Here is a 19,062-nt window from a genome sequence, read left to right on the forward strand (position 1 = left end):
ACAAATGTAGATCTTATACATTATGTGTGTTATGTTTTACAGACTGTTTATATATGTATATTTTTTTATAAGACTCCTTATGTTTTTAATTTCCTATTTAATTTTATCATGCCATCGGTAACCTAGATGATGTGACGCCAGTTTTAATAGCCACAAATCAATCAATCCTTCTAACATCTCCAGATGTTAGAAGTTAGATGTTAACATTATTGCTAATGTTACTCATTTGTTAAAGTGTACATTAGATTAAGAAGGGCAAATAATGAGAAGACAAGTCACCATGATCATGAAAAGGGCTACTGTTAATTTTTAAGAAAATTTTATTATATATAATTTTATTGCATATATTCAGCACAGTAGTAAATAAATAAAATTTAATTAATGGTAATTAACTTATACTAATGACAATTTAAACGATTGCATTAATATCTAACTGTCAATGAAGTGCAGTGCTTTTAAACTTTTGACACTAAAAGATTTTTGTAAACTAGACGACATCAACTGGTGTAATTTATATATATAGACAAGCCCAGTTAAGGTTACTGTGATATTTGCAATAACAAATCTTTAGGCTATAAAAAACAAAATACATGCACTACAGTAATATACATAACTTCTGTTTAATTAGCAAGACAAAACCGAAACCAAAACATTTTCACTTCTTTCCTTTAGCATTTTCACTTTCTTCCAGACATTTTCTTCTTTCCTTTTAGCTTCGTGCCTTTGGCCACACCTTTTCTAGCACCCCTCACAAGACTTGTGAACTGCCCTTCAAATTTGGCCTTTTTCCTGAAAAAAGAATAAAAATTCCATCATACAATAACAGTGCGCCTGGTTATTCCCTGCCTGAATAATATCCTGAATAATATAAAACAAGAACTACTCCTACACTAAGGAAAATCCTTGCCTCACATGTCCTTTACCTTAACTATTTTTTTTTTTAAATATTACAGGCTTCTGCTTTTTCTTGATAATTTTTTCTTTAATTTTTATATCACTGATTTTTTTTTTATTGAGGCCCTAATAGCAGTATGCAATACTTGCGAAGTAAAAAAATTGAAATGAATAAAAATAAAATCGGGCAAACTAAACGGCTTTAAAATAGATAGAAAGTAATCACGTCCTATCTTAAAGGCGTTAGAAAAGTAACTGGCGGGTCACGGGACGCCGAGGGCATTCTGGGTAATACATACATGCCCCGTCACCCTGGTATAGATGCCAATAGTCCCTGGATCTCACAAGTTTAAGTTTTAATTCTACCGTTTTCCAGCTTGGCACTAGTATTATCCTATGTTAAGACTGAAGGTTTGTTTTTTCAAACTAACAATCCCGCAGCCTTAGCATAAGGGAAAGTTCTCTAGCACAGCTGGAGTCTAGTTAAAATGACACATTTTTTAAATTTGTATTTTTCATAGCTAACAACCCTGAGGTCTTAACGATAGGATAATCTTAGCACCAGCTGAAAAACCGGTTAAAACAATCAAAGATTGTACAGCAAGGAATCTGTGAGATCTGGTAACTTGCTCATACCAGATGGGAGCTGGCAGCGACCACACTGCATCTCGTGACGCATCAGTCTTCCCCCCCCAAACCCAAGAATAATAAAGAGAGAGGGTCAGCTAGAGGTTTGTTAGCTATGAAAAATACAAATTGATTTAAAAAATTTGTCATTTGTTCATATGCGGAACAAACCTTCTTCAGTTTCAACAATACGGTAGGGTAGAGTTACGCTTGAAGGGAGGTACAAGTATCCTAAACTGGCTGGGAGTTAAGCCACCTGACTACGCCTTCCTAGAAGAATGAGTTCTAAAACTCGGCTGTCTGGGTTGAAATACGATATAAGGCAGATTCATTGCATTTTGGGAACCAAAGAATAACTTGACTGTCATGTAACAACCCATATTAGCCACAGGGTTTTGCTACCACTTCTCACTCCCCTTGCTAGAGAGAGGAGCTTTTGCTACCAAATAGGAGATTTGTTTATTTCAAAATTGCAAGGCAAACCTGCTATCAGTATGACTACCATACTCGCCTGTATCAGACCAGTTCCAGAATATGACGTGTCTATTCTTCAACCCGACTGTAGGAAGAAGAAAGGAACAAAGAGAAAGAAAGAGGCCAGCCACCACAGGACCCAAGGAAAATGTGTTGAAAGACCTGTGGGAATATCCTTAAGGTAAAAGGAAGTAAACGTGGATTGACACAACCAAGAACCAGCGTTTAAAAATCTATGAACAGAAAAGTTTTTCTTAAATGTCAGAGAGGAACTTATACCTCTGATATTGTGTGCTCTAGCCTGCACAGACTCTGTGGCGAACCATAAAGAGAGGAGTAAGCTTGTTTAATCGCCTCACGAACCAGAATGGAAATCGGGGTGCACTCTTTGGACATTTCCTCTTCTGGAACAACCAGTGCTAACAAAAAGTCAACTACACCTAGGTCTCAGGTGACAGAGTCCTTTCCAGATAGCATCGCAGGGCTCTAACAGGACAAAGCAAGAGCTCTTGTGGGTCCTTGTCTACAAATCCATTCAGTGAGGGAATGGAAAAAGAGGTGCTCAATTGGAGCTTGAGTGAGACTTCTCTGAACAAGAGAAAGATCCCATGCGGGAGGCTTGAGTTCCCTTGGAGAACAGGCCTGCTCCAAACTCCTGAACAACAAGATCTCCCAGGATGAAGAGATGTCCACGCCTTTGAAACGTAACACCAACCCCAGGGCTGCTCTGTGGCCCATGATAGCAAAAACAGAAAGACCTTTTTCATCCCTGAGGAAGATAAAAAAAAAAAATCTGCTAACCGCTGAACATTAGCTTTGATGACACCAATCACAGTAGATTGCCCATTTACCTGAGGAGGACTTCTCGCTGCCATGAAGAGATGGGGATTTTATTGACAGGTGAAACTTTTCGACATGAGGCTGGCAAAGAAGTAGTCGCCACAGGGGATCTCTCTTGGAACCTCTTCCAGAATGTCTGCGAACCACTCTGCTAGAGGCCACAGAGGAGCCACCAGAGATTTCAAGAAATCCTTACTCTTTTCAAAACTTCATGGATCAGGCAAAATGGAGGGAAGGCGTACACCTCAAGGTTGTCCCAAGGGTGTTGGAAGGTATCTTCTGCCTGAGTGTGAGGATCCCGGACCACTGAACAGTAAACATCCATCTTCCGTTGAAGTTGAGTTGAGAAGAGGCTTAGCATAGGTCTCCCCCAAATGTGAAAAGCCTGTCCATAACGTCCTGATGCAGGAACCACTCCGAGCCCAGGATTTGGTTCCGACGACTCAGCCTGTCGGCGAGCACATTCCTCTTGCCTGGAATATGTACATGGCAGAGAGCTCCACCAAGTTGTCGATAGCCCACTGGTGCAACTTCATAACTTGACTGTCAATGAATGTATATGAGACACCAGAACAACCACCTTCTCTGGCGGAAACTCCTGCAGCCCCAGAAAAGCTGCCTTTAATGCCAAAACGTTGATGTGCAGCAGTTTCTGTCGTACTCCAAATACCTGAAGCAAGGAGATCTCTCAGATGAGCACCCCAACTGGTGGTGGAAACATCCAAAAACAGGAGAAAGGCTGGAGGAGAAGAACATAGAGGGATTCCTCACCCGGGAGATGCTGTCATCCAACCACCAACGAAGACCTTCCCTCACCTCTTCAGACAGAGGAACTCTCTGCAGAGGGGAATCCCTGCCAGGAACCAGAAGTCTTTCAGTCTCCATTGCAGAGAATGAAAATGAAGGGACCAGTATTTCCAGAAAAGACACAATCCCCAAACGGTCTTGCCACTGGTGAGCTGGTTGTTCAGGTTGTGACAGAAACCCACGTGCCACTAACTGAAACTTCTTTAACCTCTCGTCTTACAGAAAAACCCTCGATGCTGCCATCTCTATAACCATACCTAGATAAAAAGCTCTCTGGTTGGGAACCAAATTGGACTTCTCCAGGTTTACTACTATACCTAGCTCCCGACAAAACTGAAAACTATGATCTGTCCTGAAGCAGTCTCTCCTTGGAGCTTGCTAAGACCAGCCTTGTTGTGTATCTTAGCAGGCAAATCCCTTGAGCATGAGCCCATGTCGAGACAAGGGCAAAGAAAGACCCTTGTGAACACTGAAGGGCCATAGCAACCCCAAGCACAAGACCTTGAATTGGAATATTTGATCTCCCAGAGTGAAGCGAAGGAACTTCCTGGATGAAGGATGAATAGGAATCTCGAATTAAGCATCCTTCAAGTCTATTAACAGCAAGAGGTCATCATCCCTAATTGCTGCCAACACTATCCAGGGTGTCTCCATCCTGAACCTTGTCTTCCTGATAAAATGATTCGGGGTGGAAAGCTCGATTACCAGTCGCCTGTCGCTTTCGGAACTAGGAAAATTCAACTAAAACCCCGGAGAAGGATGCTGTACTTCTTCTATTGCACCCTTATTCAGCATTTTCAACACTTCCTCTCGAAGAGCCAAGTACTTCGGGGAGTCTTAAGCATTGAGAAGGGGTCTATCCAAGAGAGGAGCAGCAAAGCTGAAGGGTAGTAGATATCCCATTAGAAGAACATCTACTACCCATTTCTCTACTCCATACTGTTGCCATTTGGCCCACTGGCCTGCCAAGCATCCCCCTACTCGTCGCAATGGAGAGGGAGAGGCGCCCACTCTATTGACGATCCCTCTGCCCACCTTCCTCTAGAGCCCCTCCCAGGCTTATAGTGGTGGGATTGAAAGGGACACTGTTGCCTTGGCTGTAAAAGAGACTGAGCAACCCTCACAGAAGCCAAACGCCTGGATGACTTGACAGGAGAAGGTCTTCTTACCCGACATTGCAGGTTGCAAGAGGGGGGTAGGAGGACGGCGAAACGTGAACAACCCTCCGACCTAGAAACTGCCTGATGTACTAGTCTATCCTTAGTATCAGCCTGTCACCAGTCAACTGCATTTTCCAACTCAGTTCTAGGAAACAGAAACTGAGGATCAAGGTTCCCATTCTGAAGAGCCAACAAAGACTCAAGAGTCCAGTGACCCTACCAACTTTGACAATGCTGCATCCCTCCTTACTAGGAGAAGGTTGGCTGACAAGGTTGCACTAAGATGGCCATGGTACGAAATAGCCTTTGCTCCAGACTGCAAAATCTAGCCAAGGAGGAAGAGCTGACTAAACCTCCCTCAGTTTTGTTATTCCGAAGCAATCCTGGCTATTGTAGTGGACCACAAGTACAGCCAGGAGACAGTCTGGAAGATGGTAGCCGCAGCAGTCTCCATAGCCAAGGCCTCCTGTGACGAAAAGGAAGGACCTTCTGACCTAAACTTTTCCAGGGTCAGAACCAGGCTTAAGACAGATCCGCTCCGGATTTAGGACGGGCTCAAATGAACCAAATTAGTGGAGTAGTACTTCCTATGCCGCAAAAGAGGAGGGGGGTGAAACTCTGAGGATCTATTGGACTGTAGAGAGCCATCTTGGTGTGAAACCTAGGCGTTCACATGTTGCAAGATTGACTGCGCGTAACCCCAACAAGGAAAGTTCAAACAAAGGCCTAGAATCCTGTCTGACACCAAGCAAGGACTCTATACCTGTAGGGTTAATAGAAGACTGAGACTGCGGCCAAAACTCAAGATCGTTGAATGCACAAATGAGATCAGCAACCTCCAAGTTAAAAGACAAATTCTTGGCTCTCCCTCCTCTTCCTCTGGTAAAAGAGACAGACGAAGCGAATAAAGCGGCGTGGCAGTATCTTCATCCTATCCTTTCTGTGACACTATTGGGGAAGCTTCCCTAGGAAGCCTAACATCCTGTTCCTTATTGACTAGAGTGGAGGCCCTAAAACCTGAATATCCAGAGACAGAGGGTTCACTGACACAAGACTGAATCCACACTTGGACACTACTTGAACTGCATACACACTTGTGGGACAAACCATGTACACATCCACTCGGCGAACCACATATTTGTTCACAGGACGAAACTATGTACGTGTCTTCTTGGCGAAACACGTACACGTTCGGGGGACGAATCATGTATGTGGGCGTGCAATGAGTCAAGTACACGTCCATGAGACAACCAAGAACACAGTCCCGCAACAAGGAACGAAAAAAACACATCCGCAAACCAGGGAAGTATCATGTTCTCGACCATCAACCTCAGCCTTACTGAGCGAAGAATCCTTGGAAGTAGCTGGAAACACCTTTGTATCAGAAACCTTCAACCTCTTTATCGGCGCCTTATCATCCTTACGCCGATGAACTAGCATAGGAACAGGGGAAGAGGTGGTAGCAGAGGTGACCTCTGCTACCACCAACGCGTACGTGCAAGGATAAGTCACGTCCACATACAGAAGGCAGTGAAGCACCCTTATCGTTTTTAACGCTCCCACTGTCACGAACATGGACATGTGAGGGAGAGGCACGGCTGTGAAGGGAAGTCGATGATGCATTGTCCGCATGTACAGGAGAGAGACGGCTGTGTATCAAAGTAGGGGAAATGCATTCTTTTCACAACTTTACTTCCAACCCCACGAACACGAACGTGCAAGGGAAAGACATGGCCATGTGAAGCAGACAGTGATGCACTCCTCTCGCTTGCAGAAGACAAAGACAAAGTCCTTAATGCTCCAACGTTTGACTCAAGGAAGAGGTGGGGATGGCGAAGCAGCAGCAGAAGTGAAATCCCCCCCCACGAGATCTTTTGCTAGCAGGAGGGGAAAAATCACTCCGTTTACGGCTCTTCCTCTTCGCAGAAACGGCAGAAAACTCTCGAAAGACAATGTCCAACCTCTTGAACATGGCTTGAAACAAAGCTTCCAAAGGCTTACCGAGAGAAGGCGATCACGTCATAATGATGGAAGGACAAGAGCCCCACTTCATCTGACGTCATATACTGAGCAGACGCTGGAAGTGACATCAAGACATCTCAAGGCCAGTGCTGGTGGAGTGATAAGGAGTGACCCAGAAAGTGTCAACGATGGAAAAGTCAACGTGCAAGGTGGCAGCACAATAGAGTCAACGTAGAAGAGTCCTGGGGGAGGCAGGACTGCTATAGGGTCGGTGGAAGGGTACAAGCCTCCAAGAAATGCGACAATAGGTCACCTAAGGAGGGAGAACCCTGTAAGCCAAGCGAGGCCCAAACAGCTGCTACCTTGGTTGATTCAGCATCTGAAACAAAGTTAATCAGATGGCATTGCCTTCTCCCTCTCGGGAAGAGTATTGGAACCCCGAGAGAGAGAGGGCCTACATTAAACATAACATCATTCTGTGTTACTCCCAATACATGTACTTCCAACGGTGAATCGATGGAAGAAAAGGAAGGCGACAGGGGTACACTTGCAGAAGGAGAAGCGCTGGAGGTCGAGGGAGAAGTCGAATTGTCCAGTTGAGGAGAAAGAGAACCCTCCCAAGAAGGAAGAGAAGAAACTCTACGATGTTCCCTCTTCTGGTAAAACACTCTCCAGCTGTGACTTAAGCCAGGAACGACATTCCGGGCATGGATTAGTAATAGTACAATAATTAGTTCACCACCTACTACAAGTCGAATGAGGATCTTTGTTCTCATCAGCCAAAAACCTGGAGCACAGGAACACCTGAACCCTCGGGCACATTCGTTGACGAAGTCATGACGACTCTGAGGACTCCATATTAAATCCAAAACACACACACACAACAAATACACAGAAAAAGGAAAGAAACAACGGGCACAAAAGAACTGGTTTGGAAGGAGAGCAAAAGTGTAAGTGATCATTCCCCAGGCAGTTAAAGAAAACTGATGTGTCACAAGATGCTTTGCGTGGTTGCTGACCAGCTCCCACCTCGTATGCGCAGGAGTTGCCAGACCTCACAGATTCCTTGCTGTACAATCTTTGTTTGTGATTAACTGGTTTTCCAGCTGGCGTTAAGATGATCTTATTGCTTAAACCAAAGGTTTGTTCGCATATGCAAAAAAAATTAGTTACAAGGAAAACTACTGGCATAAGATGGCATACTTAGGAGGAGGAGTGACCTCCTATAACCCATCTCCATAGGATAGCATCAGTTTCTTGGCCAGGGTAAATATGAGGGGTTGACTTTTTAGGTGGACAGTGCAATATATGTTAAGACTGCAGGTTTGTTTTTATGAAAAATACATATAGATTTATAGTTTGTTCATATACAGAAAAAAACTTTGGTCTTAACATAAGGGAGACTTACTCTTGGAAGGAGGATAAAGAAAGCCTCAGACTGACATGAGTTCAACTCGCCTGATCTTGCTTCCTGGCCTAGGATGGGTAAAGGAGTCATAAGCCTTTGAGCTGTAAAGTAAAGGTTACTTGTCAACCAGACATTTGGGTAATGATCATGAATGATGGATGTGAAGTTGAACCAGGGAAGTCACGTGATCTCCCTGGAATTTCAACGTGTGACAGTTGAACATAAGATGGAGGAGACCTCTGAGGAGAAGTATCCAGAAGTTTAGGATCTCTTGATGGGAGCCTTGTCATCTTTCCTAAGGACTCTCAGAGCATTTGTAGCTGGAGCAGTATGGAGAGGAGAGGTTTTTTGACTGGGAGCTTGAACTCTATAGAAGCAGTCTTAGAAATAAGTACATGTGCCATATGTGCCCTGGTAGTACCACTTACTGTACAAGCATGTACATGCTTAGAAGTCAAACAGCCATATGAAATGAATAACCAGCAACCTGAAGAAGATCCACAAATCTCCCTTACAAGGGGACTGTGAAGTCTCTCTTTCTCTGTTTGAGGCCTGTTGAGGCTAACTGAAGATAAAGCAACAAGGAAGTGGAGGAGGAAGGAGATCTCTGAATTCTTTTCTTGGATGCTCATGCCTCCTATTGACTGAACTTCACGAAAATACCTTCAACTATCACAAACTGATTGGTTGGATATGGGAGTGGTAGCAGTCGGTGTAGCTGATGGCAGATATGGGAGTGGTAGCAGTCGGTGTAGCTGATGGCAACACAGATGATGTCACGGAAGACACCTGAAAGAAGGCACAATGAAGAAGCTCTGGCAGAAGTGAAGCGAGATAACATCATGGAGGCAGTAGAATGAGAAACTTGTCAAGGCTGATGATACTGGAGTGCAGGTGGAAAGACAATGAGACACTAGGCTGGAAAGGGTTGATATTCCTGGTAGGCCTAAGGAGTCCCAACAGTCCAACAACTTCTGTGCATCACCGCCTAAAAATACAGGACAAGGAGAAGTATCCCCCCACCCACAAGAGCAGGCATCCACATTAATTACTGATCTCTTCCAAGCCCTATTAGAAGAATGAGAGGGAGTAAAATCCTTGTGGGAAGATGAAACAGTGAGATTTTGATGAGAAAAAGGAAGAACAAGAAGACATGAAAGCCGCCATCGAAGAGGGAACGGAATCCCTTCAAGATGCCAGCACAGACTTCTTTCTACATCTCCTCTTCCATTGCTCAGGAGGTCAATACACATTAAGGGCAAGGGTTACCATAAGCTGCAGATGTTAACTCTACATCTACGACAAATAGAATGAGGGTCTTTAGTAAAGGAAGGCAGCAATTTGGGAACATAGATTGTTGTCAACACCAGGACATTTCCTCTGGAGGGATATTGGGTTGCACGCTCACAGCCGGAACATGCAAAACCATAAAATTGCACAAAAACCAAAAGGAACCAAAAGGAATTAGCAAAATCCAAAGACAAAAGAAGTGGCAATTAGTGGCAAAATAATTTGGCGGCTTAGGAGAGCTAGCAACAGTACACCCTCCTACAAAGACAGTCGGAGAAAAACTGACGTTATCCTGTGGAGATTGGTTGTAGGAAGTCGGCTCCTCCTAACTACCGCCATTTTGTCTACCTCCCCTGATGCCACCAATGTCTGTGTAACTTTTTTTTTTTTTTTAACCAAACTCCAGTGCGCCTTATGTTAAGACCCAAAGGATTGTTCTGTGTATGAACAAGGTTTTACTATGCAAGCAAGTATTGTTCATTGTAAAGGTGATGTAAATTTATTAATACATCACATTGACATTTCTCTTTTTCATCACATCCCCCATTATTATGCCTAAAATTCATGTGTCTGAGATCCCAAGTTCACAAATAATAATTAGAATCAAGTAACTTGGATGGCTGGCTGCCTTGGAACACCAGTTGTTGTTGACAATGTCAATTTCTAATTGTTTTCAGTTTTGAAGGCATCTCTGATGATGTGGCTTTGTGTCTATGCTTTCTGATGTGCTGGTGCCATGTCTAGAATATGCTGTTGCCACCCTGAGGTTACCCCTCTCTGACTAGTAATAAGTTTAAGATTCACACCCAGAGGGATAAAAAAGATCCATATACTTCAACTCAACACGAGTGCCTCCAGGATCATGACTATTGATATTTGCAATATCATTCTTCTGGTAAAAGTTATGCTGTTCATATGTGGAACAAACCTTCAGTCTTAACAATAGGATAATCTTCTAGTGCCAGCTGGAAACCGAATAAAAACAATAAAAGATTCTAAAGCAAGGAATTTGTGGCATCTGGCAACTCATGCAATATATGAGGTGGATGTTGGTCACTGACCAGGCTTGGAAGCTCATGATGCACCAGCCTTTCCTAAACTTCCTTGGAGAGTCATCTTTTGTTTTGCTCTCCAGATGCATGAAGCCTTGCCTGGGGATGGGGGGCTTAGGGTTCAGCAGCTTGGGCCCTGATGCCTGGTGGGAAACTACTTTCTTGCTGGGCCTTGGTGCCCAGCTGTTGATCCAACCTAAATAAGTCATCCCTTTTCCTTTTTCTAAAACTTTTCAATCCTTCTGCTTCCTCCCTCTATAAGGCACGGATTTTATGTTGATGACTTGGATTGGTTTTGGACATGATTTGGACTTTCTCAATGGATTTGGTGGAGGGTGAGGATGGTTGGCATGCCACCTCACCCGTAGAAACTCGAGTACCTAACGTGGTCGAGCGAGGGGAAAGTTTATATGTCAAACCCTGCTCTTAGTGCTGGGTCTGATCTCGACGGACATCATGACGCCTTAAGCACTGAGGGTGGGGGGTGTATATCTGGGGGTGTACCCCTAGGGCAGCCCTGTATGGGATAACACTGTCCTCTAAATGTGGCTCCATGGTGGGTGGGGGGCTACCTGGATGAATCATCAATTGTACGTCTTATGGAGACACCAAAACCTTCTGTTGACGACTTGGGCAAGGATAAGGACAAGGAAAATTTTGGTAATTCCTCTATTGTGACTTTGGAGCCTTTTTCAAATGAGCTCCTTGTTACAAACATTTTGTATGTAAAACCAGTCCCTTTAGACTGGAATTATGATACCTTATTTAATGAATTTTGTAAATTTGGAAACGTAAAGAATTTACGAATAGACTTTGGGAAAATTATGGTTGTTTTGAATTTTGGATATTTTTCAACAACGAATCGGAAGCTCACAGAGCCCTACAGAGAGTTTAGGTCAGACTCTATGAGTGTTTTGGACTTGTAGAGGCGGAAGAGGTCCCTAGGCATCTTGAGATATATAGACCACCAACTGAAACTAAAGATGCAAGAAAATAAAATAAGTAAAACCTCCAGATCACCAGACCCAGCTAAGTGGGTTGATTATTACAACACATGGTGAGAGAGGCAACCTCTTCAAGGTGAAAAGGTTGGTAAGCCAGAAGATCGGCAATGTTGGGAAGCCCAGAAGTAACTCGCTTTGGGCGTAATAGTTTTTTAGTTCATGCCAAAAACCAATGTTCAATCAGTAATGCTCCTAAATTTAAAGCTTAATCCTGAAGGTTTGATAAAAGAGGTAAATCCTCACTATAACTTTAGTTATGCAAAGGGTGTCATCTTCAATGAAGATTTACATGAAATGGACGAAGAGGAAATTTTGGAGATGTGTCCAGACGTGGTTTGGAAGGTTTTCAGGGTGCCCCGCTCGTCTATGATTATTTTAACATTTGTAAGTCCTTTTTTGCCATCTGAAATTGTTCTTGACAATGAAATTATGAAAGTTCGTCCTTATAGACCGAGAGTGCTCCAGTGCTTTAAATGTTTTGGCTTTGGACACTCCTCAAATGTTTGCACCAGAAATAAACTTTGTGAATCGTGTGGCAAGCCTGAGCACGAGGAATGTTCTGAACCGGTAATTTGTGTGAACTGTAAGGGTGACCATCGAGCCCGAGATAAGAAATGCAGTGATTTAAAAAAGAACAAGAGGCATTACTTAAATCTATCGCTGAAAGCACATCAGTGTGGGACAGGCCAAGAAGCTGTTGGGAAAGAAAACTTATTCAGATGCCTTGAAGGCACAACAGCCGGATATTGCTACTTCTGGTGCCCCTTCAGGTGGTGCTCCCCGGGGGTCCCCTAATGGGGTTTCCCATGCCCTCGTCTGGTGGGGCTCCCCGTGCCCCCCCTGTTGGGGCTCCCCGTGCCCCCCTTGGTGGGGTTTCCCACGCCCCCTCTGGTGGGGCTCCCCATGGCCCCCCTAGTGGGGCTTCTCATGGCCCCTCTGGCGGGGCTCCTCATGTTGTAGAGACACTGGTCAAGCAGGGGACCCTGTTGTTTCAAGGGTTTCAAGCCAGGTCTCAATTTGTTGACGACTTCTCTCTGTCAGGGACATTGCCTGACATTGAGCCCTCACCTGATCTTGACATTACAGTGCACCGTGGAGATGACGGTGAGGAGATAGAGGCCCTCTTTATTCGTCAGAAGAGGGCCCTTTCTCCCTCTTCGCCTCATTCACGGTCACTCTCAGCAATCGTAGAAAGAACAAAAGTAAAACCTGAAAGGGCAAGTGAAAGCCCATCTTCTAAAAGATCTGTAACACCTAGATCTAGGTCAAATAGTACTGGTAAAACTGATAAGATCTCTCTCACAGGACACAGATTCCTAAATTAGTAGGGAATTTAAGATCCCTTCCTCTAAATAATGGCTCTCATGCAATGGAACATCCGTGGATTTATACCAAATAGAGAGCAAGTTCGGGTTCTGTTTAGGGAACATGATTTATCTGCGATGTGTCTACAAGAGACAAAGTTGGGAGAGCACACACCTAATGTGGGTTTTAATTATTCATTTCACAGGTCTCCACCCCTGATAGGTGTACGTGCTCAGGGAGGCACAGGCATCATAGTCCGCAAGTCTGTTAATCACAGGGTTGTTCAATTGAACACTGTGTTGCAGGCTTGTGCAGTCCAAATTTTTAATTGTAAATGGATCACAATTTGTTCTCTCTACCTTGATCCATCATTAGAAAGTAGATTGCAGGATACGCAGGGTAATCCCCGTCAGCTAGAATTAAACGATCTTCAGACACTGATAGACCAGCTTCCTAAACCCTTCATTCTGATGGGGGATTTTAATGCCAAGCACACCCTCTGGGGAGAGCCAAACTGCGACCGGTGGGGTTTAATAATAGAACAGCTGCTTGACTTAAATGACATCACTTTAATGAATGATGGTTCCCCTACAAGACATGATGTTTTTTCATAATACTGATTCAGCCATTGACCTCAACTATCTGTTCTCGTCTTTGAGGTTAGATTATCAGTGGGTAGTAGACCAGAATGATCATGGCAGTGATCATTGGCCCATTCACTTAAAGTATATGAAAAATATTCCATCTCCATGTTTACCAAAATGGAAAGTAGGGGAGGCTGACTGGGGATTATTCAAAAAATCTACTGAAGTTGATAAAGAGATAACTGATTTTCAGAGCCCAACATCTGCTTATGAGTATTTAATCAATATATTGCTGTGTGGTGCCATGCTGTCTATTCCTCGAACTTCTGGTAAACCTCATCGTCCTCTAGTACCTTGGTGGAGCGATTCATGTGCCTTGAGCCGAAAGATAACAAGAACTTGCTACAAGAGGATATCGTAGATATCCTTGCTTGGTCAATAAAATTATCTATAAAGAGCTCTTGCTAAGCAAAAGAAAACATTTAAGCAGGCAAAGAGGGAATCGTTTATCAGATATATAGCGAGTTAAAATATGATTCCCCTATGTCATTAGTCTGGAACAGAATCCGAAAGCTGCAGGGAACTTTTCATTTTCTCCACCTCCCTTGCCTATATTGAAAATTGATGGCTTACTCATATCTGATTCTGGAGAAGTTGCAGAAACCTTTGGTAGGCATTTCTCCAAATATATCTAGTGCCCTACATTACTCTACTGCATTCAGGAATATTAGGGACGGTACCACGGTTGTTCCTGCTGTTAGTTCAAATTCAGAGTCATATAATCTTCCTTTCACCATGAAGAATTAGATCAAGCAATCTCGTTATCTTCCCCAACATCTCCTGGGTAAGATGATATACTGTACTCTATGATTTTTAATCTGCCTAGAAAGTACAAAACAATTTCTTTTAGACATTTTAAACAGGTTTTTATCTTTCAGGAACTTCACCAGTGTCTTGGAAGATATCGATTATTGTACCTGTTTTAAAACCTTTTAAAGATTCCTTCCTTCCTAAGAAATATAGGCCAATTGCTCTAACCAGTTGTGTTAGCAAGATTTATGAGAGGATGTCAATGCTCGACTTGTGTGGTATTTGGATTCAAAGAATCTTTTATCTAATCGGCAGTTTGGCTTTAGGAAAAATAGAAGTACTTCTGACCCTTTGATGTTCCTTACTCGGGAGATACAGAATGCTTTTTGCTGTGCAAAACCAGACTGTTGCAGTGTTTTTTGACTTAGAAAAAGCCTACGACACTACCTGGCGAGGGGGTATCCTTTTGCAACTTGTAGAGTGGGGTGTTGTGGGTAATTGGTTATATTGTCAGAAAGATTTTTGTCAGAACGTTACCTGAAAGTAAGAGTGGGCTCTTACCATTTCTTCTGCTTGTACCCTCAAGAAGAAGGGTTACCTCACCTCAGGGAAGCGTCCTTAGTCCAACACTCTTTAATGTAGCTGTCAACGGCCTACTAGAACAAGTTCCTGTCGGGGTGCATGGGTCTGGCCTTTGCTGATGATTATGCAATAATCTGTAGTAAGTCTACAGCTGTCGAAGCTTGTCAAAAGATCCAGACTGCTATTAATGCTTCAACATTATGGGCCAGTGCTAAAGGTTTCAAATTTTCACCAGAAAAAAACCAAAGCTATACGATTTTGCCGATTAAGAAGAGTGGAAGAGATCCCTACGCTGTTTTTAAATGATTCGATTTTACCTTATGAAGATAGCATTAAGTATCTAGGTATTACATTTGATAAGAAATTAACTTTTGCTCAACATGTTAATGAAGTTGTATGCTAACGTGAAGCTTCGTCTTAATATTCTAAAAGTTGTTTCTAATTTTAACTGGGGGGCAGATCGAATCACCCTATTGAGGATGTACCAGATTTTTATGCCTAGCAAAATTGATTATGGTTGTCAAATTTATGGTTGTGCATGCAAGACAAACACTGCAGAAATTAGATGTTGTCCATAATTTGGCTTTACGTATTTGTACGGGAGCCTATAGAACTTCTCCAGTAGAAAGCCTATTTATGTTGAGTCAGGATTTCCCCCACTATTTATCCGTAGGGAGGAATTAGGCTTGAGAGTCATATCAAGAGTACTTACATCAAAGCTGAAACCTAATTATAAAGTATGTTAGGGAACCAACACAACTGATAGAGCCCCAAATAGACCTAGACTGCCAAAGCCGCTTGAAGTTCGACTAGCAATCTCTGCCAGGAGGTGGGATACTACCACCCCCTGCAGTAGCTGAAATTTCGCCCTCAAAATTTCCTCCTTGGAATAGGCCACCCTTAGAAATCTGCCCATTAGGGACAGCAGGAGTATCAGCTCTGGTGATCAGTTGAGGGCAAGTTTTTTGGACCATGCTTTTGAACATGGTGATTCTCAACATATATATACTGATGGTTCGAAGGGTTCTGATGGTGTTGGTTGCTCTGTAGTGACTAGTGATAATATTATTAAAAAGAAGCTTCCATCTAATTCCTCTGTTTTTACAGCTGAACTGCTGGCAGTTTTGACTGCTCTTAAGTATATTTTTTATAGTTCTTATACTAACAAGGTTTTTACTATTTTTACCGACTCTTTAAGTGTTTTATCTTCTCTTGAAAAGCCTAGTCTCTTGCAACCCTTTAGTGCAAGAAGTACAAGATTGGTTTTATCTTTTAATTAATAGAGAGAGGTTTTTTCTGTTAGGTTTTGTGGCTCCGTCCCTTGTTGGAATTGTTGGGAATGAGCGAGCCGATGCTGCTGCTAAGGCTGCAACTAGGCTTAGGCACATTTCCAACATGGGCGTCCCTGTTTCCGATTTTAAAAATACCATTCGATTTTATTGTAGAGACCAGTGGCAGGCCCACTGGTCTACTTTAGATAGTAATCTTAAATTAAAGTCTATTAGGCCTTCTGTTCATCCTTGGCCTCATAGCCGGATGGATAGAAGGTCTGAGATAGTTTTAGCTAGATTACGTATTGGCCACACTAAATATACTCACGGGTATCTAATGATGAGTGGAGCGATAGGCAGGTTCCTCTGTTCCACCTGTCATGTGGATTTGACTGTGGTGCATATTTTGGTGGCGTGCCCTCATTTTGAACCAAACGTAGAGCTTGTTTGCTGGCAAATAAGACACTTGCCGATATTTTAGGTGAAGGTGCTCAGGCAGAGCAAATTATGACATTTTTAAAAAATATTGGTCTTTTTTACGAATTGTAATTATCTTTTAATTGTTTTAGGTTTCTTGTTTGGTTTTTATGAATGAATGATTTGTATGTTAGATCGGTTGTATGTTTCTTTGTGTGATAGCGAATTTTTTTTATTCTTAAGATATATATGCGCTGAATGGCCCCTTGGCTCCGGCGCTTGGCTATGTGCCAAAAAACTTTATAATCTAATCTAATCTAATCCTCGCCGAAGCCTGTGCTTTGTTTCATATTTACTCAATTGCCAGTGGGCCTTGTAGACACTAGGAAAAAACTCAACTGTAGAATTCTGGAGAAGGACGATCCACCATTTTCACTGCGTCCTTGTCCATCATCTTTGTCACTTCCTCCTGGAGAGCTAAGTGCGTTTTGGAGAACCTTGGGCGTACGTCAAGTGCTGGAGAAAATAATCGGAGAGAGGAGGAGGGAAGTCAAACGGAAGTAGATACCCTACTCGAAGGACACCTACTAACCACGATTCTGCCCCGTACAATTGCCACTTGGCCCAAAGGCTCTCAAGGCATCCCCCCAATGGTAACAACAAGAAGGAAGTGGCACCCTCTATGCTTATCTACGACCTTGGGGGCCCCCCTGCCTCTGACTCTAGCCCCCTCCCTGGTATGGAAGAGGGAGAGTGAAAGGGGCACTACTGTGGCTGCTGCTTTGGAGTAGGTGCTGGCTGGGGAGCCCAAGTTGAAGTTTATAGCTTTAAAGTCTTCCTGGCATGAGACTCCCTACTCTGCCTTGGAGTTGGTAGGCAAGACTGAGCCAATGATTTAGTGACTGCGTGCTGGACAAGCCGATTATTATTGCCATCCCACAGAGACAAAAAGAAATCGGTATCCACAGAATGAGACGGTTTAGAAAAGGGCTGTGCCCCTACTAATTAGGAGCAAGTTAGCCCACAAATTAGCAATAGGATGGCCCAGTTACGAAGTGACCTTCACACCAGAATTGAAATAACCTGATGAAAGGAGGGATGCTGACAGCTCCTCTTACAGAATGGGATGAAGCTATCCTAGCCAATGCTGTCAACCACAAGTTCAGCCATGAAACTGTCGACTTCTTGAAAGGCTAACAAAGGGCCCTCAGCCCTAACTTGATCCAGGGTCAATCCAGGCCTCAGACGAATCACATCCGAGTTGGCCTGCCTAGTCGTCAATGGTACAAGATTAGTTGAGTAACACTTCTTATGCTGAATATGAAAAGGGGGAAGAAGCTTGAAAGACCTGTTGGAACGGAGAGAATTGTCCTGTCCTGAAACTAAAGAATTCACATACTGCAACATATGTGTTAGTGTATATCATTTGCTTTTAAGTCTTTTACTTTGTTAAATTTTTATGTACATAAAGTTTACCTCCAATTAATATATTTATAACTACCATATATAGTTTTAGTACTTTTAATATCTATTTCACAGAGTTGTGTAGAGAATTTGGAAGTGTGCGGGGTGCGTGTTGCTTGTACTTTTGTTTACAATTAATTTGAAATAGGTGTGTAGGTGGGATGGGTTTTTCATGTGTTTTTTGGGTTCTCTTTAGTTCTCTGACAGATTTTTATAAAAATATATTTTTAGCTTTTTACTATTATCCTTTGTAAATCCTTTTTATGATATGGCATCAATAACCTCATCGTTGCAAGGCTAGTAAGAATTAACTAATCAATCAATCACATGCTGCAAAATCAGGTTAGCATGCCGTGAATATGGCAACTCGAACCAATTCTTTGCATCTTCTTTGACCTAAACACAGCCTCTATGCCTATAGGGGCCAATGTGAGGAAATCATGGACCTAGCAGGTGAATGAGACTTGCAACTAGAAGAATGTCTCGAAGCAACCGGTCAACCTGGGGACCACTACCTTCTATATCTTGATCAGAGCCTGTAATCCTTATGGCAAACTTAAACAGGTTGAGGAGATGTAGAACAAAGGAGAGACTTCCAATAGGTAGAAGGGCGATGATCATCTTCCACAGGAACATGAGAGAGAGAGAGAGAGAGGACCACGTCCGCATGCATGAAGGGGCCACTCACATCTGTGAGAGGAAGAAAATGACACAGCTCTCAGGCTCCCAGAAGATGAAGTGACAAAGTAATCAATTTTCCAACGTCTAACTTGAGACTGAGGCGGAGAGGATGAAGATGGAGACCTTAACGTTTTCTCTTAAGGATACTACCATACCTCTCTCAATACTACCGTACCTCTCTCAAATAACAGTCTAGTTTGTCCATCATTGCCTGCAAAAAAACTTCTGACGCATTGGCAACTGTCGAAGATGATGTCATGGTGGTAGCTAGATGTGATGTTACAGAAACAGGCGGAGTGTGAGACATTGTGGAGGAGTTATGGAGTTTCATTTGACATCTGTGTGTTTGAGAGAGAGAGAGAGAGAGAGAGAGAGAGAGAGAGAGAGAGAGTGAGTGTGTGTAATTGCTGTGTGGATAGTTAACAACTAA

General features: G+C 43.1%; 1 pseudogene; it reads right to left on the bottom strand.

Annotated features, from left to right (window-relative positions):
* Positions 1-302: 302 nt before the first annotated feature.
* The window catches only part of LOC135200676 (RRP12-like protein), a 192,522-nt pseudogene continuing 173,762 nt past the window's right edge, over positions 303-19,062 (bottom strand).

The sequence above is a fragment of the Macrobrachium nipponense genome, chromosome 27 (genome assembly GCF_015104395.2).
Source record: "Macrobrachium nipponense isolate FS-2020 chromosome 27, ASM1510439v2, whole genome shotgun sequence".
NCBI classification, from domain to species: Eukaryota; Metazoa; Arthropoda; class Malacostraca; order Decapoda; family Palaemonidae; genus Macrobrachium; species Macrobrachium nipponense.